General features: G+C 51.3%; 1 pseudogene; it reads right to left on the bottom strand.

Annotated features, from left to right (window-relative positions):
- Positions 1-9319: 9319 nt before the first annotated feature.
- Positions 9320-10275, bottom strand: LOC122095027 (annotated as a pseudogene).
- Positions 10276-22957: the final 12682 nt, after the last annotated feature.

Below are 22957 nucleotides of genomic sequence, written 5' to 3'. Positions count from 1 at the left end.
CTGAAAATGATACTGATGTTTATTAAAGCTTATGATCTGAATTCTAAATTCAGGGGATATTCACGGATAAAACAACATAGTGAGGGGCTGGGAAGGTGGCTCAGTGGTAGAGCGCTTGCCTTGCATGCATGAGGCCCTAGGTTCGATTCCTCAGCACCACATAAGCAAAACGAAAAAAGCCAGAAGTGGCGCTGTGGCTCAAGTGAGCTGAGGGACAGCGCCCAGGCCCAGAGTTCAGGCCCCACGACCGGACCCAAAAAAAAAACAACCAAAACCATAGTGAATGGCACATGAGGGTGTATTTACCAACATCAAAACAGAGATATCACATAAAGACAACTGTTTAACAAATAAATTTGAAGGGGAAAGGGAGGAAGAAAAGAAGGGACCCAAAGGAATAAGGTGCCTTAGAAATATAAGCAATCTCTGCAATTGTGTGGTAATGGAGAGAAAAAAAGTATAACTTCCCATCACAACAAAATTTGGAAACTGGCTAGATATTTGATGAAATAAAGGAATTACTGCTGCTACTACATGAAAGTGGCAATGGTATCACTTTTCTGAAGAGAACTTACCTTTAGAGACATATATGGAAATATTTATGGATAATTATGATGTCTGAACTGCTTTATAATGAAATAGGAGAGTAAATGGTAAAGAATAAAAAGATTTGTCAGTGGTCAAGAACTATGAAAACTGGACCACTATAGCTTGTTTTCTATTTTGCATATGCTTAAATATTTGGAAGGCCTTTGTCAATGTTGAGAAGGAAAATCATCTTCCTACAAAACAGAGAACAGAGGTGCGTGCAAACTGAGGGACCTGCGTCGCTCCTGCTCCTGTCCTCTTTCTCCTTGCATGGCAGAAGCTGGGCCCTTTCCTCGGGGTTGGGTGACAGTGGAAGGGGGGTCTTTTGCCCTGCAGGGCTCTGGTCTTGGGTGCTTCTCTGGGGGAGGGGGCGATCTCCTTCCCTGCTGGACTCTGACCCTTGGTGACTCTCCAGAGTCGTCCCTCCTGAAGGACTCATTGTCCCGGACACCTCCCTCCTGGAGGTCTCCTTCCCCGGAACACCCCCCCCCCACGGCCTCCTTCCCCGGGACCCCCCCCCACGGTCTCCTTCCCCGGGACCCCCCCCCACGGCCTCCTTCCCCGGGACCCCCCCCCACAGCCTCCTTCCCCGGGACACCCCCCCCCACGGCCTCCTTCCCCGGGACACCCCCCCACAGCCTCCTTCCCCGGGACCCCCCCCACAGCCTCCTTCCCCGGGACACCCCCCCCCACGGCCTCCTTCCCCGGGACACCCCCCCCCACGGCCTCCTTCCCCGGGACCCTCCCCCCCCCGTCTCCTTCCCCGGGACACCCCCCCCCCACGGCCTCCTTCCCCGGGACCCCCCCCCCACGGCCTCCTTCCCCGGGACCCCCCCCCCACGGCCTCCTTCCCCGGGACCCTCCCCCCCCCACGGCCTCCTTCCCCGGGACCCTCCCCCCCCACGGCCTCCTTCCCCGGGACCCCCCCCCCACGGCCTCCTTCCCCGGGACCCTCCCCCCATGGCCTCCTTCCCCGGGACCCCCCCCCACAGCCTCCTTCCCCGGGACCCTCCCCCCCCACGGCCTCCTTCCCCGGGACCCTCCCCCCCCCCACGGCCTCCTTCCCCGGGACGAGCTGTCAGGACGCCCCCCCACGGTCTCCTTCCCCGGGACCCCCCCCCACGGTCTCCTTCCCCGGGACCCCCCCCACAGCCTCCTTCCCCGGGACCCTCCCCCCCCACGGCCTCCTTCCCCGGGACGAGCTGTCAGGACGCCCCCCCACGGTCTCCTTCCCCGGGACCCCCCCCCCACGGTCTCCTTCCCCGGGACCCCCCCCACAGCCTCCTTCCCCGGGACCCTCCCCCCCACGGCCTCCTTCCCCGGGACCCTCCCCCCCCCCCACGGCCTCCTTCCCCGGGACCCTCCCCCCCACGGCTTCCTTCCCCGGGACCCTCCCCCCCACGGCCTCCTTCCCTGGGACCCCCCCCACACGGCCTCCTTCCCCGGGACCCTCCCCCCCCCCACGGCCTCCTTCCCCGGGACACCCCCCCCCACGGCCTCCTTCCCCGGGACCCCCCCCACGGCCTCCTTCCCCGGGACCCCCCCCCACGGCCTCCTTCCCCGGGACCCTCCCCCCCCCACGGCCTCCTTCCCCGGGACCCCCCCCACAGCCTCCTTCCCCGGGACCCCCCCCCACAGCCTCCTTCCCCGGGACCCTCCCCCCACGGCCTCCTTCCCCGGGACCCTCCCCCCCCCACGGCCTCCTTCCCCGGGACCCCCCCCACGGCCTCCTTCCCCGGGACCCTCCCCCCACAGCCTCCTTCCCCGGGACCCTCCCCCCCCCACGGCCTCCTTCCCCGGGACCCCCCCCACGGCCTCCTTCCCCGGGACCCTCCCCCCCCCCCCACGGCCTCCTTCCCCGGGACGCGCTGTCAGGACGCCCCCCACGGCCTCCTTCCCCGGGACCCCCCCCCCCCACGGCCTCCTTCCCCGGGACCCTCCCCCCCACGGCCTCCTTCCCCGGGACCCCCCCCCACGGCCTCCTTCCCCGGGACCCCCTCCACGGCCTCCTTCCCCGGGACACCCCCCCCACGGCCTCCTTCCCCGGGACACCCCCCCCCATAGCCTCCTTCCCCGGGACGCGCTGTCTGGACACCCCCGGTCTCCTTCCGGGAGCGCACTGCCTCTGGTCTAGGGGACAAACGCAGAGCAACCCCGCACACGCCGCCAGGCCCCGCCGCCATGCGAGCCCCGTGCGCCCCGCGCCTCGGCGTGGCGGAGCCTCTGGGCCCCGGCAGCCCCATGCTCGTCCAGCCCGGGCCCAGCACGGCGGCTACCTCCGGGCCCCTCGGGCCCCTCGGGTGGGTCCGCAGCTCCTGTGAGCTCCCCGCTTGCCGGACTGGGCCTGGCCGCCATGTCCCTCCGCGCGCGCGCGCACCGCGCTCGGCGGCGGCGGTTGGCGCCGGCGGCGGCGGTTGGCGCCGGCGGCGGCGGTTGGCGCCGAGCTGCTGCGCAGGCGCGAGGCCGCGCCGGGCGCCGTGGTCCGCGCTGCCGCGAGGCCTCGAAGCCTCGGCTGGGCCGCGGTGCGTGCGTCCGTGGGGTTTGCAGTTTCACAGCCTTAGGCTTGTTACGGCTAGGTCAGGGGTGTAGAGTCCGGAAAAGAGAAAAAGACCTGGAGTACTGGACAGAGTCATGGTCTCAGCAGCCTCGGGTCCACGCCGCAGAAGCGTTAGCCAGCAGTCAGCCCTTGAGCTCCGCCATGTCGAGGACAGGAGAAGTTCCCCCGGTGACACCCGTGGGGGCTGCTGGCAGACCCCGAAGCCAGACCTGCGGCTCTAAGAACTCAGCTCGACGCCCCGGCCCTGGGTACTAACCACTAGCGGCCCAGCCCTCGGCAGCGGCTGTTCTCCCCAGTTTCCAGCACCGAGGACTGCGGACGCAGCGAGCCGGAAGACGGCTCTTGTGTTGTTACAGCTCTGGTGCAGGCCTTGGTGCTAGGCCCACAGGCAAGCTTCCAGATCTTAGGTCTAGAGTGTTGGAGGCTTAGTCCTTTAGCCTTGGCAACTCTGTGATGAAGGCCTACGTCTTTTTACCACCGTCACAGCCCTTGCCTCCATAGGCTCTCTGTAACTCTTCAGCTGGAGACTTCTAGAATTTTTCTTGCTGCCATCACTGTTGTTGGGGCAGCTGAAGCTGCTGTCACCTCTACTGTTGCTGCAGCTCTGCAGCTGCTTCTGTCATCTTTTCACATTACTGGCACAGCCCCGTCCATGAATGATTAAAAGTAGAAAAAAAAGGGGGGGCTGGGAAGGTGGCTCAGTGGTGGAGTGCTTGCCTTGCATGCCTGAGGCCCTGGGTTCGATTCCTCAGCACCACATAAGCAAAAAGAAAAAAGCCGGAAGTGGCGCTGTGGCTCAAGTGGTAGAGCACTAGCTTTGAGCTGAAGAGCTGAGGGACAGAGCCCAGGCCCAGAGTTCAGGCCCCACGATCGCCCCCCCCCCAAAAAAGACCGGTAGATACAGAAGCCTTTTGTAGGGTGCCTAATGTTTCAACACCTGGTGGTTCAAAAAGTGAGCCCAATAGCCTGCTTATATGGATAGAAAGGGAAGTGTGGCTCCCTTTCTGGCCTGTTTGGAAATGGCTGCATTTCCATAAGTGAAGAGGATCATTTCCAGCTGATCCATCCTAACCCCAATCCCAACCTGAACCCAACCCTAACGTCTAACCACCCTAAATCTAATCTTAAACCCTAACTTTAATACCAACCTTAATCTTAAACTAATTCTAAGAATTAAAGTCATTTGAGATTTCACCATGAAAATTTGCTTGTGTCTCTAGCTTTTTTAGGTAATAAAAAAAATATTCACATCTTTTCTATTGAAGGTTTCAGGTCTGCCACTTACACAATAGGGAGGTTATTTGCCCGTGGAAGCATAGATTTTGTGCTCAATAACGGCTCTCTGATGAGTGGATGAGTGACGGAGCAGCCCTGGCAGGGACTGGGTGAGAGAAAGGGGCCCTCAAACGCCCTTGGAGTAACCCCAGTGCCGCAAGGCAGGCATCTCCCTAGTGACGGCCTCCCTCCCACATGCCTTTATGGCCCCCAGGTGCTGGCAGCATCGGGGGATGGCACTGTGGCCACTGTTTCAGGTGTCCACGCTCTGCCGCACTGTGGTGCAGCCCTGGAGGCCAGGGCAGGGTCAGGGGTTGGTCCGCCAAGCCCTTTCTTCCTCCCCCTGATGACAGCCTGGCTGCCCAGGCCAGATGCGGGTCCTGTCCTCACTTGTTTTCCCGGCCGCCCTTGGTAGCCAGGGCTTTCCAGAAGTGGACATACGTCCCTTTGCCCAGTAGAAGATGGCTGGAATGAGAAGGCCCCGGCTAGCAGGTCCTGTATCTGTCTAGAGGATGGAAGGACCGGGCTCCTTCCATCACTGCGCTGGCAGATGTGCGGCTACTGCCAACACGGCCACGCCCCCAACGTGGCCGCCGCCAACGTGGCCACACCCCCAATGTGGCCGCTGCCAACGTGGCCACACCCCAATGTGGCCGCCACCAACATGGCCACGCCCCCAACGTGGCTGCCGCCAACGTGGCCACGCCCCAATATGACCCCGCCCCCAATATGACCCCGCCCCCAATATGACCCGCCCCCAGCGTGGCCACGCCCCCAGCGTGGCCACGCCCCCAGCGTGGCCGCCGCGGTTGCCATGGCCACGCCATGCTGCGGTGCTGGTCACGCTCCCGCCGGTGTGGCCACCTCCCCGGATCTTCAGGCCGTGGCCCCGGGTGGGGACCCGCCGTCTTCTCCACGACTGTCCCCACCCGCGGCCCCGTCCTGCAGGGAGATCCGCTGCGACATGGCTGCCGCTGGAGCCCAGGCCGGGAGCAGCCGCGCGGGGCCCAGCGGGCCGCGGGGTGAGTGCCACCGCCGACGCCGCGGGCGCGGGCCTCACCGTGGCCCCGTGGGGACGGCGGGGCCCCGGCCGGGCCGGCCCCGGCGTGAGCGGTGACTGTCTCCGAAGCCGCCTGGCCGCCGCCTCGTGGGCCGGTCTGAGGCCCGGCCCCGGTGTCCCCGGGCTCCTCCCGCCTCCCTCGGGCCCCAGCCCGGGGCCCGGCGTCAGCCCCAGGTGTCCCGGGCCTCCTCCCGCCTCCCTCGGGCTGGGGCGCGGCCGGCGTCAGCCCCAGGTGTCCCGGGCCTCGGACTCCTCCCGCCTCCTCCCTCCCCCTCAGGGCCGAGGCCCCGGGGCTGCCTTGCGGGCCCAGGCCCGAGCCCACCTCCAGGCTATCTTTGAAAAAGGACGGGATGCCCCTTGTCATCCAGCGCCAGAGGAGAGCTCAGGTCAGCTTTGTAAAGAATGCTTAGCTCTCGTTCCCCATCTGTGACCCTAGTCCTAAGGAAGCAGGGAAGGGCCCTGGTTAGCAGCGAGCAGGAGTCCCAGAGTGTGTAGGAACTGGTGTGTAAGAGGTCAGCGTCACACAGAGTGGAAAAGCAGAGTGTAAGAACCGGTGTGTAAGAGGTCAGCGTCACACAGAGTGGAAAAGCAGAGTGTAAGAACCGGTGTGTAAGAGGTCAGCGTCACACAGAGTGGAAAAGCAGAGTGTGTAAGAACCAGTATGTAAGAGGTCAGCTTCACACAGAGTGGAAAAACAGAGCGCTGTAGAAGAGCTCGTGGCAGTGCCCAGGCCTGATTTGAAGCCCCAGTATCAGCATAAAAAAAATGAAGTAAAACCAGAAACAGAGTACAAGTATGGCTGAAGAGGTCCTAAGTGCCTAAGTCTGTTACCGCCAGAGGAAGTAAAATAAGGTACTCAAGAGAGGATTCATTGAAATGCTCCAGGGTATGTATTCATATACAGGATGTAACGTGGAAGAAAGATGTCAAGGAGTTTTTTTCTTTCTTTGTTTTGCTTTCTTCCTTTTTTTCCTTTCTCTCTCTTTCTCTTTTTTCTTTCTTTTCCTCTTTTTACCTTTCTCCTTTTTTTATTGGTCAGAGATCAATACTCAAACTCAGTATCTGAGGCTTGCTTTTGAGGTGGCTGGCAACCATCCAAGCCCTCTTTCCCCCAGTCTCATTGGCCTCATGAATCTTCACTTTCTTCCTGGGAGGCATGTGATCCTGTTGCCTTCCAAGGATCCTTCAGCTGGACACATCCTGAGAGGTGAGGGCTAATTAGGGCTCCAGTCCAAAAACGATTTCCTCACCTGGCTTTATTTATTCCAACACTTAATCCTACCTACACAAGAAGCTGAGTTGTGAGGATGGTAGTTTGAAGGCAGAATGTTGAAAACAGAAAAGAAGGTCATCATGGTAAACTTAGAGAAAGAGTAGAATATCATCAATGTAGGCTTGACTTGCAGCCCCTAGGTCCACTCGACTGCTCATGTGGCAGCTTGGCTTGGATATCCCCTTTACTTGGCTATGATCCAGTTTTTAATCTCTCAGCATCCCACTCTTACTCTGAACCCCAGAAGGCTTGGCACAGCCACCGCCAGTGACACCACAGAAGCTGGAGTAAGGTCGTCATTGAGGGAGCTGTGGGTCCTTGGGACTGAGTGCTGATGGCACTGACCTTGTCGTAGCTGTGGAGGGGACACCACTGCCGCCTGGGTGCTGCCTGTGAGGGGCCATAGCTGTTGGCTTGGGCCCCGTTCACTCCTTGCACCACGTCCGTATGTGGACATGGTCTTTTGGGGGAGCAGTGGGCCCTGGGCCCTGAGGGAGGCTGCCATTGCCCTTGTTGCCACAGCTGCCAAGGGGACACTGCTGCTGAAAGGGCTCTGCCCATTAGGTGGTCATGTTTGATGACTCCGGGCCCCATTTCACTCCCTGCCACCTTGTGTGGCCATGCCCTTTGACCTCACCACATGTGGCTCAGGCCTGGTGTGACCACGTGGTGGTACTGTGGGGCTGAGGGCTGCTTCCATACATCACCAGCTATCTCCATTAGCAACTGCTACTCAAACATTGACATGGATACAGCCATTTCTCAAATTTCCTGGAGTCTTGCTCTCTCCCCTAACCTCTGAGCCGGGCTGTGGGCACCCTGTGCATCCTCAGGTGCCTGGGGCCTAGGCCTGCACTGCCACAAGAGGTCCCTTGGGGCTGCAGGCTGATTGCATCACCAGTGCAGCCATAGAAACTGTCTTGAGGTCACTGCTGCCAGAGTGCTAGTTCCCAGGTATCTCTGTCTGAAATCATACTTGCCCTGCTGTTTGTCCTCATTCTTCTGTAAGGCAAGGAGGGGGCGTTGCTTGTGACCTCAACCACGCCCTGTGTGGAGAATAACAGTGACCGCCAGTGTTCCTTGAAGCTGGGCTGCCGGGGCACAGTCTTGAGGGCAGTCTTGTCTAAAATCCCGGTGTGCTCTGCTCTGGACTCCCTACTCCACCACGAGGCACGGAGAGGCCACTGTGTGTGACCTCTTCAGCACTCAGGACCACAAACTGCAGGCCTGAGGGCCTGCTGGCTGCTTGTGAAACAATCGTCACCAATCAACCCTGGTGAGGACACTGAGGCCAGGGTACCTGTCCAAAGGCATCCTCGCCAGAAAAGTTGGGGAGCCTTTCCCTGTCCATGCTCTCCTTGAGGGTGAAGAACACCACCCCCTCTGAACTTGAGGATCAAGTGCCCTGTGTCTGGCCCTTGGCCCTGGGGGCTGCTTCCCTCACTGTGGTCAATGATGAAGTCATTATCCACCTTTGTGATTTCTTTTGGCCCATGTTAGTTTACTGATTGTTTCTACTATTTGCTGAAATATGCCTTTGAATTTCTGCAGTATTTCTGTTATTATTTCAGTTGTACTTTTTATTTCTAGAATTTTTATTTGGTTTTTATTTTGTCTCTTATATTTCCGAGTTACTCATGTGTAAGTTCCCTTTTACTCAGTTTTATTTTTCACAATTTCTTTACTCTGCTGTCTACTGCAGTGCAGATATAGTAAATGGATCATTCTCAAACTATGCAATTTATAAATTAGCATGATATTATGGTTGTCCTTCTAAAAATTATTGGTGGCTGTTATTCCCTTACTGTACCTAATTACTATGTTGAAATCTGTAATGGTATGTTTGAATAGGGGAGACCATAGGTAGATAGGTAGATAGAGTGAACCTTCTATAGGAGGAAACTTGAATTACAGGAGAAAAGTCATCTATAATCACAAAAGAGGAAATGAATTCACTTAGTCACAATATTTTGAAAACATATTAAACAGGGGAATTTAAATCTATGGAAAAATATTACTCATATGTAGGAGTAATTGAAAAGGAAGAAAGCTTATAGAGAGACAAATTGAGGGAGGAGAGAAGAAAAAGGAAGAAGAAAAAGGAACCAGGTGCTGGTGGTTTGCGCCTGTCATCCTAGCTGCTTAGGAGGCTGAGATCTGCCCAGGCAGCAAAGTCCGCGAGACTCCTATCTCCAATAAACCACCAGAAAACTGGAAGTGGTGCTGTAGCTCAAGTGGTATAGCCCTAGCCTTGAGCTGAAGAACTGAGGGACCGCACCCAGGCCCAGAGTTCAAGCCCCTTGACAGACAAAAAAAAAGCCAGAAAATTAGAAATGAAATAATTCAATTAACTGAGTGATTTAAATCTATAAAAATGTATAGCCTATTAGAATTACATGTTCAAATTAGTGTAACTTGCAAATCACTGGCATTAGCACATGAGAGGTGAGATGTTTTGGGGATTTTCCAGGTTCTCAGATCTCTCAAAATGCTTGCTGCTTAGCTACTAATTCCGTAAGTATAAGATGCTCACTTGAATAGGTGGTGATAGCCTCATCTCAGATCTTCACGATCTGCAGAGCTTCCAGATCCTTGCCAGGAGCCTTCTGAGAGCTCCCTTCACATCCTTATTCCTCAGAGTGTAGATGAAGGGATTCAGGGTGGGGGTGATTATGGAATAGAAGAGAGAGATAAACTTGCCCTGCTCCTGGGAGTATCTGGAGGGAGGCTGCACATACATGTAGATGGCAGGTACATAGAAGAGAGAGACCACCACCAGGTGGGAAGAACAAGTCCCAAAGGCCTTGTGCCTTCCCTTGGAGGACTGGATCCTGAGCACAGCTCGGGCGATGAAGCCATAGGAGAGAAGGATGAGAGCTAGGGGGACAAGCACAAAGAAGCCCACCAGCACCGCTAGTGTCGTATCATTCACGGTCGTGTCAGCACAGGACAACTTGATCATGGCTGGCACCTCACAAAAGAAGTTGTTTAGCCCCTACGCCCACAGAAGGGCAATTGTACAGTCAGAACCACTTGAACAAGAGAGTTGCCAAAGCCACTGAGCCAGGCCACAGCCACCAGCTGCTGGCAGAGAGAGTGGTGCATGATGACGGCGTACCAGAGGGGCTTGCAGATGGCCACATAGCGATCCAGGGCCATGGCGGCCAAGACAATGCACTCAGTGCACCCCAGCCAGTGGAAAATCGCATACTGCAGTGTGCAGCCTCCGTAGCTGATGGTCTTCTCGGAGCTGCCCATGTTGAACAGCATCTGGGGTACCGTGGTGGTGGTATAGCAGAGGTCCAGGAAGGACAGGTGGCTGAGGAAGATGTACATGGGGCTGTGGAGTTTGGGATCCGGGCGGGACACCAGCGTGATGGAAATGTTTCCCAACATTGCCAGAACATAGGACACCAGGAGGACCACAAAGAGAGGCAGCTGCAGCCATGGTCGGTCAGAAACACCCAGAAGGATGAAGTCTGTCAGGGGACCCCCCGAGGTGCTGTGGTTGTCACTTCTCATGCCGAGGCGTCTTCTGGTAGCGGTTAGGAGGCTCAAGCAAATAACTCGTGAGATAAATAGTGAAGCCTTTTTCTGGTGCCAGTGTCTTCCCTGTCTTCTTTCCAACCCTGCTTCTGATGCTGGATAGCAGGATCCCAGCGCTTGGGTCACCTGTACTTGGAACAGCCAAGCCGTCCCTTGTGAACTCAGTGGGGAAAGTGACTCAGGAAGGTTCGTGAGGAGGCTGTTCCAGCTGGTCATGGCGTCTCGCCCGTGTCCACCGAGCCCAGGCTGGTCCTTTAAAGCGGGGAGGGTGGAACATACTGTGTATCCACACCCTTCTTCTCAGAGAGGCCTGGGGTGAAACCACAAGAGGAAAGAGAAGAAAGAGGCTGGGTGTCAGGATGCTAAGGTTAGGGACCCTCCCCACGGGGCTGAGGACTGACGAGGGGCCCTGCTCCATCCACATGAGGGCCTCGGACCAGTGTGGAGCGACCCTTCTCAGGAGGCCCAGGCCCAGCAACAGTCAGCAACTTTTCTCAATGTGCACATGAAGCAGCTGCCAAGTCAGAGTTCTAGAACTTTGAGGACAGCCTGCTGCCTGCCCAGAATGGGAGAGAGCCAAATGTTCTCTGAGTCCTCAAGCAGCCCATGCCTGCTGGGCCTGCAGGAGGACAGGCTGGCCTCAGCCTCCTCGTAGGCCGTCCAAGGCGAGATGTGGCAGACAGTCCCTTACGCCACCCTTCTGAGCGCCCTCTTGGAGGAGAAGGCAGGCCTACCGCAGCCAGCATTCATTCATTATCTGCTCCACGTGTCGATGTAGACCATTGCTGAGCCCACTGAGTAAACCTCAGGACTCTTGCATTTTCAGTGATAAGCCACCTGGAGTAGAGACCAAAGGAGCTGTCATGGTGTTAAGCAGAAAGTGTTTTCAGAGATTTGAGAACCTCAAAAATCCTCTATCCCACCTCAGGTAATCATCGTGACAGATTTGCAAGTTAAGGTGATTCTGAACATGTAATTCTAATAGGCCATTTTTTATAGTTTTGTTACTCTTTATGGAATTATTGCATTTCTAATTTTCTGGCTCTTCTTTTTTCTTTTTCCTATTTTTTTCTTCTACGATTCCTGAAATTTGTCTTTTTTTTTTTGGTCATGGTGCCTGAACTCTGGGCCTGGGCACTGTCCCTCAGCAAAATTCAGCTCAAGGCTAGCGCTCTACCACTTGAGCCACAGCACCACTTCCGGCTTTTTTCTGCTTGTGTGGTACTGAGGAATCGAAGCCAGGGCCTCATGCATGCAAGGCAAGTACTCTACTGAGCCACCTTCCCAGCCCAAATTTGTCTCTTTTTCAATTATTCCTACAATTGTGTAATATGAAACTCAAACACAGTCTTACACATTTTCTCCATAGATTTAAACTCTCCCTAAGTTTAATGTTTTCAAAATATTGTAAACAATAAATGGATTCTTTTCCTCTTCTGTGATCAGAGATAACTTTTTTCTCCTGTAATTCAAGCTTCCTGCTACAGAAGCTTTTCTTTCCATTGACTGGGGACTATTTAGTGTAAATGTACCTACCTATGTTCTCTAAACAAATATACCTATTTCACAACATAGATGGATCTGGATCTTATTTATATGTAAGAAGCCAATAGAAAAAATAACAAACATTGGGTGATTCTATTTCTCTGAAGTATAGAGACTAGTTTGAATCATATATAGTAAAATGATGATTAAAAATGAAATGATGGATGACAGTATCTAGGGTTAGGGATGAATGAACAGGGAGGTGATTTTACTAGGACTACTTAGACTGATAGATTCTAGAGTTGAACGGTAGTGATGGAGAACAATACAGATACACAATACCACTAATCTGTATACTTAAATATACTACACATAAACATGTTTTGCTCAATGTTATGTCCTGTATATTTTATTACAATAGTTGAGTGAAACTGCAAGGCTCTAAGTCTCATTTGATGGCCTCTTCAACAAGAAAAGAGTTGCATAACTATGTAGCTACTTGAGCATTCTCAAACTAAAATCTGCTATTTGAGCCTCCTACATCCTTAATCCAGCTGGATTGAGAAAATAAAGCGACACTGGTTATGAATTCCCTTAATAATTTTCCTGGACGTGATGTGCTAGAGAAAAAGACTGTGTGATGCATTTATGTGACATGAGAGCAGTTTGGACTGGAAGATAAAAATGGTGGCAGGAGGGGGATTTTAAAGATAGGAAGGACATAGAAGACAGAGAGAACAAGGGGGAATAACATTGTAAAGTTATTAGAGTTGACTGAAAGTATAGAGATTACTCGTTATGTTTGGGACATTCCAACACTAACTTTATCCCTACTTCAAAGCAGAGCATAGGGTAGTATGACAGAGAATCACCCAATATTTAAGAATTCTATTAGGGAATCATCCTATCAATAGGTTGGGAAACTTGTGGTCATTGTCATAGAGTTATGGAAATAGAAAAGTTCTACTTATCTCTTTCCTTGGTAATATATGTATGTGTATGTTTGTATTTATCCATATATGTATACATATATATACACATATATTTGTATGTGTGTAAAGCAGAAGGTCATGGAAAGAGAAAATCTTTCCCCAACACATTTGTCCTTCTGGGCTTCTCAGAGCAGACATGGCTGCAGCTCCCCATCTTTGCAGTGCTCCTGGTCTCCCACATCCTCACCCTCATTGGCAACAGCTCCACCATGCTTCTGTACATGATGGAGCCCAGTCTCCAGTTGTCTTCATAGACAACTTGTCACTACTGGACTCTGCATCACCTGCACTACTGTCAGCAGCTTCTGTCCAACCTCTAGGGCCCAGAGAAGTCCATTTCCTCCTGGGGATGCACCACCCAGGCCTACCTCTTCCCTTGGACTGATCGATGTGAATGTGCACTGTTGGCAGTGATGGCCGTGATGGGCTTTGATCTATGTGGCAATCTGCCATCCTCTCAGATACAGTCTCATCATGCATCCCTGGGCATGTGTGTCTGGCAGCTGTGTCCTTGCCAATTCCCTGCTACAGACTACATTCACCCCCAGCTTCCCCTCGGTAGGCATCACACCATGGACCACTTCTTCTGTGAGGTGTCTGCCCTAATACAGCTGACTTGCTAATTGTCTCTCCTCGACCTTGGGTGCCATCCCTTTTGCTGTGATGGCTCCCCTCTGGTGCTCATCTACACCCTCATTGCTAGGGCTGTGCTAACGTTACCAACAGATGAGAAAAGCACAAGGCAATCAGAACCTACCGTTCCCACTTAGTTCCCACGTGGTGGTTGCCACCATGTTCTCTGGTGTAACTCTACACTCCTGCCAGCAGCACTCAGCCCAAGTTCGCGTCCTTCTTCCATTGTGTCACCCACTCCTCTACGCCCTGAAAAACAAGGGTGCGAAGACAGCAAGGAAGACCCTACAACTCCAGGATGGGAGGGAGGCTTTCAAAGCCGGCTGATCTGTCTGTGTCCTGAATCCACTGCATGCACACTTCAGTCCATGCTGACAGGTCTGCTTCTCTAAGTGACCATCCATTAGCATCTAGGCTAACCACCATGATGACTGAAGAAACATTTCTTTTAGAATACTCTATAGCAAGAGCTCCACATTTCTTGCCAGTTCATATAATTTATTGCAGAAAGCACAATTAAACAATTCACCAACACAGCAATAGTATAAAACTAAACAGCAAAAAAGTAAATAAAAACTAAACAGCATTATTCCTCCCCCAGCAAAATAAAACATACTATACTTGTCAAGGCCAGATATCAGCCTAAGTTTTAGAACAAAAGAAGACAATAACCACAAAAAAATCCCAAAGAAGGTGTTTTTTTACAGACATTTTCATCTCTAAATTAATATAAATTATTTTAATATAAACTATTTTTAAAAAGCCTTGAAACTCTTCAAGTAACTAAAGATAATGCTCCAAGGCCATTTTCACCACTTTATTGCTGTTTGCTTTTTATGCCATCTCAGCCAAAGTAACATACATTTGACCAAATATTTCCAAAACGGTCTAGCAACACACAATGGAGTTTTCCATTCAGTATCTTTTTTTAGTTTAATTTTGTTGTCAAGGTGATATACAGAGGGTTACAGCTATATATGTAAAGTAGTAAGTATATTTCTTGTCGAACATTGTTACTCTCTCCCTTTTCTCTCATTTTCCCTCCCCCCAATGCCCTCCCAGTTGTAAAGTTCATTTCCAACATATTGTCTTATATCACTGTTGCATTCGTTTGCCCTTTGTCTCACCGTTTCGTCAGATAAGCATATTTACAATACACAGGGTACAAAAATCAAATACAGTGACAAGAGATAAACCATGGGGGGGGGGGGGACCGAAAGAAAAAAGGAGTTCACATAGTACAATAAAAACAACAACGAAGAAAAACCTCTTGTTTCCATATTTTGGAGTTCATTTTGCTTAGCATCATCTGATATGGTCACATGTACATAGCTATTGAGCCATTGTGATCCTCTGCTAGGACTATCCGAAGCACAAAAATAGGCAACGTTTACAGTAATTACGGCAGTGAAATTTTAAACAAAAGCATTTTAAACAATAGCATGTTTTCCATGCTATTCCATAGGCCATAACTGTAAGTGCAATACAGGAAAACAAACACTGTGCAAATCACTCTTCGCCCAGCGTGCATTTCTTTGAAGCCACAGGTAGATCACAGCGGGAGCTGCAGCTTATACTATCACATGCACACACACGTGCGCCAGCGCACACACACGCCCATCAATCATGGCAGCCCAGCCCTTTTCGAGCCTTTTCAGTTCATAGACTCTTTTCATGAGTTTGGGGTGGGAGGAGTGGGGGAGGAAGAAGGAAGGGAGGGTAAGGAAGAAGAGGAGAAAAAAGGGACATAAAGGGGGGGAGAATGAGTTATTGTCAATTTGTGCAGTAATTATTCTAAGAACGCTCAACTGAGTAATTGTGTGCATCTACGTTTTGAGCTGGCTTGGATCCTGTGCAATTGGGAACTTGCTATAAACACTCACTGCTCATGCAGATCTGTAAGCTGTTCGTAAGCATTTCCGTGTTCCTTGTCATACAGCGGTTATCAAATCTGCAGCTTAAATTTTTATTCAGCTTAACAATTTCAACTTAGACAGTAGGGAGCCAATTTAAGTTATAGAAAATAAAAATAAAAACATTGCATCTGCATTCTTCATAACACTAGTTTTTTTCCCCAAATGGTGCTATTTTCTAAGACAATTAAAATAGTTTTAATGCACTAAAGTTATACAATGCAAAGACAAAAAATGTATGAAAACTCATGCATTTGTGTAGCATTAATATTTACCTTTCAGGACTCAAGAGCATCAACCTAACCTGTTAAGTTGTAATCAATTACAATGTACAAGAACAGTAATTCATATTTTTGTTTGTTTGTTTTTAGTCATGGGTCTTGAACTCTGGGCCTGGGCGCTGTCCCTGAGCTCTTCAGCTCATGCCTAGCGCTCTACCACTTGAGTCACAGCACCACTTCCAGTTTTCTGGTGGTTAATTGGAGATAAGAGTCTCATGGACTTTCCTGCCTGGGCTGGCTTTGAACTGCAATCCTCAGATCTCAGCCTCCTGAGTAGCCAGGATGACAGCGTGAACCACCAACGCCCGGCTGACCAAAGATTTTTTTTTGCCCCTTCTATGCAACAAATGGAACTGGCAGCTGACTGTGGTATTCTCTGTACCTGTCAACATTCCGAGTGCCTCCCAGTGACAGATTTGGAGGGCAAAAGCAGTTCTTGACTGTGCTGATGGCTGACACCTCTAACCCTAGCTACCGGGAGGCTGAGTTCTGAGGACCACTGTTCAAAGCCAGCCTGGGCAGAAAAGTCTGGAAGATTCTTATCCCCAGTTAACTAGAAAAAAAGCTGGAAGTGGACATGTGGCTCAAGAGCTTGAGTAGCAGTGCACACGTGTGTGTGTGTGTGTGTGTGTGTGTGTGTGTGTGTGTGTGTGTGTGTATGCCAGTCCTAGGGCTTGAACTCATGGTCTGAGGAATCGCCCTGAACTTTTTGCTGGTCTACCACTTGAACCACAGCTCCACCTTTGGCTTTTATTGGGGGGAGGAGGGGTGGCAAGGGATAGTTAATTGCACAGAAGACTTTCATGTAGAAAGCCTGGGCTGACTTCAAACTGTTATCCCCAGATTTCAGCCTCAGGAGTATGTAGGAGTATGTGAATGAACCACCAGCACTTGGCTTAGAGCACCAGCTTTGAGAGAAAAAAATTAGCAATAGTACAAAGCTCCCAGTTCAAACCCCAGTACTGGCACACACAAAAATATAATAACTCTTGTATTTTGCAAATGCAAATGGGGCTTGGAGAAGTTAATGACCTGCCCAGAGGCTCTGAGACTGCAGAGTGATAGACTTCAGTCCTGAGGTCAGTTCAGACCTCAGCCACTGATTGAACACACTGAACCTCCACTCTGAATTCACAGTGCTTGGCTCCTCAGCTCTAAATAATAATAATTATAATTATAATAATTAAGTCTCATTTCTCCATTTCTTCTGGTCCTCTGTTCTTGTAGGATCTACTCATTAATTACAAGTACTTCAGGATCAAAGAATGCCTCAAGTATCAGCCAACCCCTAGTCACTAATTAAATAAAACATCAGGGAAAACATCCCCAAAACAGAAAATAAGCTTTTCCTCCCAGTCTCTGAGAGAAAAAAGCAAAACTCTCCTAGAAAACAGTGGAGAAGGTAAGGTCAAGTTTAAGGTCAGAAAACTTTTGAAATAAGCAGGAAGCAGGTCATTGAAAGACCCATTGTGTTCCTCAGAAGTCATCTCCACTGTGTAAGTGTGTTTGCTTGCTATACCATCTCCAGGTAGCACAACTTAGAGAAAATCTCCAGACCTGTGACACCAGGAAAACCCCAAAAGCCCTGCATGTCCCCAGCATGCCTGCAGTGAGGAACCTCAACTGTTAGAATGAGTTTTCAATACCTGCCAAGGTCAAGTAAGGACATGGTCTCAGTAGCCTTATCTGAACACCAACAAGAGGCACTTTCCTAATATATGCTCCACATGTGCAGAGTGTATCTCCCCAGTAGACACGCCTCAGGCTGCTCCATCTTTAAACCGAGTCTCCTTTAGAAGCCATGGATCTGTCAAGGTAAATCCTTCATGGTGCCCTTGATTCTGGACAAACAACTCTGCATTATGAAGTAGTGGACCTTGTGTTTAGCTTTTGTCATATTTGCTTTCAAAAACTTTAATAGGTAGAAACTAAAATTGCAGTATAAAAGCTTTTGCAGCCAGCCAGGCAAGAAAGTCTGTGAGACTATTATCTCAAATGACTTTTTATAGAAAGAAGTAGATGCTTAGATCTCTTCAAATGGTAAGAGTACTAGCCTTGAGCACAAAAGCACAGGTCAGCACCTAGGCCTTGAGTTCAAGGCCCAGGACAGGCAAAAACAAAAAGTTTTTTTCTTTATCAGACTAGTGCTGAAGACAAGCGTTGAGATTTCACTGTTAGACTCTCTCATTCTGTCAGCTAATGTTTTGATTATTTTAATCAGAACCTCTGTGTAATAAAGAGCATGCTATTGAATTAGGGCTGCAAATACACCCTGTACTTCCCACTGCTGTTAGGATGAGGAAGCACCTCTGGCATCAGTTAAGGAAAACGCTGGCTTCCCCAGGCCTCCTCCCTAGGATTGAGTCTGTGGTGTGATCTAGGAATAGTCTTGGCAGGTGCCCAGGGCCTTCTGGTTTCTTAGATGACAAGAACCCTAAGTAGAATTTCAGATTGAGTTTTTAAAAGATGCTTAGATCTCTTCAATAAAGCTATGTTTCCTTTTTCATGTGGTAGAGTAGGTGGAATGCTCTCAATATTCTTGTGCAACAATCATTATACTTTCCCCCACTATTCTATTGAGCATTTTGTGTGCGTGTGGAAAGAGTGGAACACTTGTGTGTTATTTCCCTAGGGTTGGTCTGACACACCACTGCAGACTGGGTGGTTTAGAGATCTGTGTTCATAGCTCTGAAGTTTAGCAGCATGGAATCAGTGTCTTCTGGGCCACATTCCCTCAGGAGGTACAAGGCACGGTGAGTTCTAGGTCTTCTCTCAGCGTCTGAGCCTGTGAGAGCAGAGTGACATCTCTGCAGAAGATCATCCCTGGGTGCATTTCTGGGACCCAATTTCCCCCTTTTAGGGCACAATAACAACAGGAACTGGAGTTGATCTCCTGCCAAAAGCCCATTTCCATATAAGGTCACATTCCCAGGTACTGGGTGATGAGAGCGTCCATATATGAACTTTGGGAGCACAACCCATTACAATGTTCCTGCCTCTGCCGGCAGCCTCTACCTCCCTACGGACCTCGTGGCTCCTCTGGGGCCCCATCTCCTTCCTGGGCACCCAGCAGATCACTGCTGGCCCTGACTGCTGGCCCTGAGCTGACACTGTGAGAATTCAGTGAGAGCTGGTGTAGGGGGAAGGGTCTCCTAGACTGTTAAGGTCCCAGACTGTGTGTGGAAAACTAAGCCGAGAAATTGATCCTTTTTTTTCTTTTCTTTTTTTTTTTGGGGGGGGGGGGGTCTGGTCGTGGGGCTTGAACTCTGGGCCTGGACGCTATCCCTCAGCTTTTCAGCTCAAGGCTAGCGCTCTACCACTTGAGCCACAGCACCACTTCTGGCTTTTTTTTCTTTTTTGCTTATGTGGTGCTGAGGAATCGAACCCAGGGCCTCAGGCATGCAAGGCAAGCACTCTACCACTGAGCCACCTTCCCAGCCTAGAGAAATTAATCTTTTACTAAAAACAAAGAGAGGCCATGAAGGGAGACCTTGAAACGTATTTCACATGGACTTCTGCCCTATCTCATACCCTGCCCAATTAGAATGGCGTCTGCTGTGGGACCATTATCGATTGCCTCCTGCTTCAAGTGAGTCGATGCCTCACTGTACACATTGTGTATCCTCCTGTGGCTATCTTTGTAATAAATCTTCTGTAGCTGTCTTTGTAACAGCCCCCAACTTCAAGGATGCAGAGGCATATGACATTATGTTTTTGGAATATACAAATCCCAAGAGTAAGACTATCCACCTGCTTTGTGTGGGGACCCCAAATTTGCCCGCCAATTCAAGCCAGAATGATAGGTTAGTTCAAACAGTTCCTAGGAGACAGACTGTAACCCATTGGCCATGGACATAAACATGCAATCCTTATGTGTGTGTTACAATCCCATTGGCCACCTGCACTTGGCTAGGCTGGACCACATGGATGTTGCCTTTAAAAACCTTGGCTTGTGGGTTGTTCAGGGTTGCAGTTTCAGCTCCCGAGACTGTGCTGCGTCCCTGGCCAGTCAGCTATCCACTTCCCCAATAAAGTCATCTTTTTACATGAGGCTGAGTGGTGGACTCTTTTCCCCATAACACTGAAATGAGACTGCTCTGGGGTTCGGACACTAAAGTTTTTGCAAGACCAAACAGGCACTGAGGCTTTGGGACACTTCATCAGGGCTTCAAGTTTTACGGTATCCTGGGCAGAAGAAGTAGTTGCAGCTTCAGGCTAGGAAGAGGAACGGAACACTGCAGAGGTGGGGCAGGAGCAGGAAGTGAGCAGTCCAGAGGCGGGGCTTGTGGAAGAGCAGAACACAGGAGGGCTGTGGCAAGGGAGCAGAAGTGAGCAGTCCAGGGGCAGAGCTTCTGGGAGGCCAAGGGTCCTGAGGACAGTGTACACACCTAGAGCACATCTGGTGGGAATCAGTGGTCACTGCACCCCCTGGACCTGAGAAGACAGTGTACATACCTAGAGCATCATCTGGTGGGAATCAGTGGTCATTGCACCCCCTGGACCTGAGAAGAAAAGAACAGTGCACACACCTAGGGCACCATCTGGTGGGAATCAGCACTCACTGCACCCCGTGGTCTTGCGGAAAGGAGGACGATGAGCATGCCTAGAGCACCCTCTGGTGGGAATCAGTGGTCACTGCAACCCCTGGACCTGAGAAGAAAAGGACAGTGCACACACCTAGAGCACCATCTGGTGGGAATCAGCACTCACTGCACCCTTTGGTCTTGAGGAAAAGACGGTGAGCATGCCTAGAGCACCCTCTGGTGGGAAATAGCCCTCATTGCACCCCCTGGTCCTGAGGAGGGGAGCAAGGTGCTCACCTGTCTAGCGTGCCCTCTGGTGGGAATCAGCCATCCCTGCACCCAGGTCCTGAGGAGAGGAGGGCAGTGCGCAACCCTAGAGCACCCTCTGGCGGGAATCAGTGCTCACTGCACCCTCTGGTTTTGTGGGTGGAACAGAGCAAGGAAGTGAGAGGTGCAGGGGCTGGGCTGATGGAGCACAGTGTTAGAAGGATGGAGCAAGGGCGAGGAAGTGAGCAGTGCAGAGGTGGGGCTTGTGGGAGGACCTAGGGTCCTGAGGAGGACAGTACGCACACCTAGAGCACCATCCGGTGGGAATCAGTGATCACTGCACCCCTGGCTGGGAGGAGAGGAGCACAGTGTGCATACCTAGAGCGCCCTCTGGCCAGAATCAGTGCTCACTGCACCTTCAGGTTTTGTGGGCGGAGCAGAGCACGAGAGAGGTGGGCAAGAGCCCAGAAGTGAGCAGCCCAGGGGCGGGGCTTGTGGAGGGGCGGAGCACTAGAAGGGAGGGGCGAGAGCTTGGAAGTGAGCGGCCCAGGGGCGGGGCTTGTGGAAGGGCGGAGCACTAGAAGGGAGGGTCGAGAGTTTGGAAGTGAGGCGGAGCTTGTGGAGGGTCAAAGCTTGAGAGGGATGGGGGAAGCGTGCAAAAGAGAGCAGATCAATGGGGGCTTGTGGAGGGGCAGAGCACGAGAAGGGAGGGGCAAGAGCTTGGGAGTGAGTGGTCCAGGGGCAGGGCTTGTGGAAGAGCAGAGCCCAGGAGGGATGTGGCAAGGGAGCAGAAGTGAGGGGTCCAGGGGCGGGCTTGTGGGAGGCCCTGGGGTCCTAGCAGGATGGTGTGCACACCTAGAGCACCATGTGGTGAGAATCAGTGGTCACTGCACCCCCTGGACCTGAGAAGAGGAGGACAGTGCACACACCCAGAGCGCCCTCTGGTGGGAATCAGTGCTCACTGCACCCTCTGGTCCTGAGAAGGATGGTACACACACCTAGAGCACCCTCTGGTGGGAATCAGTGCTCACTGCACTCTCTAGTCTTGTGGGAGGAGCAAAGCATGGAAGTGAGCGGTCCAGGGGCAGGGCTTGTGGAGGGGAGGAGAATGATAGGGGTGGGGCAAGAATGAGTCCAGAGGCGGGGCTTGTGGGGAGGCAGAGCACAGGAGGGGTGTGGCAAAGGAGAAGTGAGTGGGTCAGGGGCGGGGCTTGTGGGAGTCCCAGGGGTCCTGAGGAGGTGCACACACCTAGAGCGCCCTCTGGTGGGAAGCAGTGGTCAGTGCACCCCCTGGTGGTGAGGAGGACAGTGCACATACCTAGAGCGCCCTCTGGTGGGAAGCAGTCCTCACTGCACCCAATGTCCTCCATGGACGGTGCACCTGCCTAGAGCACCTTCTGCCTAGAGCAGGGAAGTGCACAGCCCAGGGGCAGGGCTTGTGGAAGAGCAGAGCACAGGAGCATTTTGGGTACATGTTAGGGTGCATGTAAGGCTCACTTAGAGTACACGTTAGAGCACTTGTTAGGGTACATGTTAATGTTTACCACACATTTTAGCGTTGAGGTACATTTTTAGGTACATAGGGTGTCAGAGTTAGGGTACATGCTGGCGTATGGATGTCAGTCAGGGTACATGTTAGGGTGTGAGTATGGGCCAGAGTTAGGGTGTGTGATGGGGTATATGTTAGGGAACATTTTAGGGTACATGTATGTGTCAGGACTAGGGCCTGTGTCAGGTTACACATTTGGGATACACATAAGGTTACCTGTATGGTTTAGACAATGTATTAGAATTTAGAGTATTTATTAGGGTATGTGCTACGTTTAGGGTAAATGTGAAGTTGTAGTTTGTTAGGGTACATTCAGGGTACATGTACAGTTTATAGAATATGCAAATGCGTACTTGTTACCATATGGGTTCGTGTCCAGAGCATGTTTAGTGTATTACAGTATATTGGGAATCTGTTAGGTTTAACATACATGTTAAAGTAATGGCACATATTAGGGTATGTGTTTGAGTCCATGTTAGGGTATGTGTTAGAGTTAGGGTACTTGATAGGGGATTTGTTAGGGTTACGGTACATGTTAGAGTGTGTGTTAGGGCACATATTATGGTATGTATTAGAGTTAGCATACTTCACAGGGGATTCGTTAGGGTGAAGGTTCATGTTAAGACTATAGCACATGTTAGGCTATATGTTAGGGAACATTGAGGGTACATGTTAGGGTGCATGTAAGGATACTTGTGTGGTTTACAGTACTTGTTAGGGGATGTTAAGGTGCATGTTAGGGTACATGTTAGGGTTAAGGTACATGTTAGGGTACATTTATTTTTTAGAGTACGTGTCAAGGTATTTGGGGTATATGTAAAGGTCAGAGTTAGAGTATGTTAGGTACATTCAGGGTACGTGTAAGGTTACCTGTATGCTTTATAGAGTATGTGTTAGAGTATTTGTTAGAGTATGTGTGTCTAGAGTATGTTTAATGTGTTAGAGTACTATTGGGAAATCTGTTAGGGTTAAAAGACATATTAAAGTCAGTGCACATATTAGGGTGTACATTGGG

Source organism: Dipodomys spectabilis, unplaced genomic scaffold, assembly GCF_019054845.1.
Source record: "Dipodomys spectabilis isolate Male_0828 unplaced genomic scaffold, ASM1905484v1 ptg000331l, whole genome shotgun sequence".
Taxonomy (NCBI): domain Eukaryota; kingdom Metazoa; phylum Chordata; class Mammalia; order Rodentia; family Heteromyidae; genus Dipodomys; species Dipodomys spectabilis.
The sequence above is the reverse complement of the archived record's forward strand: the minus strand, read 5'-3'. Positions and strand labels throughout refer to the sequence as shown.